Genomic DNA, 805 nt, shown 5'->3' with positions numbered 1-805 from the left:
CCTTAAAGAGCAGCCGATGCCTCCTGGGACATGCCAAGAGCTTTTATGCAAGGAAGTGATTTTGCTCCTGTCTCCCTCCGAGGGAGCTCTGTCGTCGGCTGAAACCAGTGAGTCCGTCCTAGGGGACCAAGTCCTCCATGGAAGTCGGTGCTCCTGGTTCTCCCTCCTGCGTGGGGGCAAATCAGGAATAATTCCATGGGAGTCAATGGGGCTTCCAGCAGGGCCAGAGAAGGATCAGGCTCAGCGAGTTTCTGCTTTTAAAGGAATCAAAGACTAACACAACTATGCAGACGCGACACATGCGTCTGCCTGGATCTCCCCGTACGGGGTCACTATGAAAACCTCACAGCAGCAAAGGCCTGTTTGGAGAGCTCACAGCATCCCTACGGGAAACGGCCTTTCCTACATGGTGCAGCCTGCACCACCTACTAGCCAAGGAGGGCTTTGCATCTCATGAGCATCCAAATACCTAGCGCGGGCTAAAATCTCCTCTCAGCTGCCTCTGTAGGACCCACTGGGCCCAGCTCCGATCTCAGTGATGCTGGCGTGATAGCAGAGAGGTCCACGATGGCCCCGGGCCAGATCCTCACCTGGAGCAAAGCTGCGCCACCGCTTGCAGTCAAATGCAATGAGGAAATCACTGATTCACCCCAGCTCAGGATCTGGACCCCAGGATTTTGTAACTGAGATCAGAGTCTGGCCCACTCACTTTGTCGGGGCTTGGTGTGAAGACCCAGCTGCTCTTTAAAGGGACGCCCCGGGCTGGCTGCTCCCCCCGCCCCTGCCCCTGCCCCTGCCCCTGCCC

Source organism: Gavialis gangeticus, unplaced genomic scaffold, assembly GCF_001723915.1.
Source record: "Gavialis gangeticus isolate Ggan-Ray unplaced genomic scaffold, GavGan_comp1, whole genome shotgun sequence".
In the NCBI taxonomy this organism is placed as follows: Eukaryota; Metazoa; Chordata; order Crocodylia; family Gavialidae; genus Gavialis; species Gavialis gangeticus.
Note: the sequence above shows the minus strand (reverse complement) of the source record.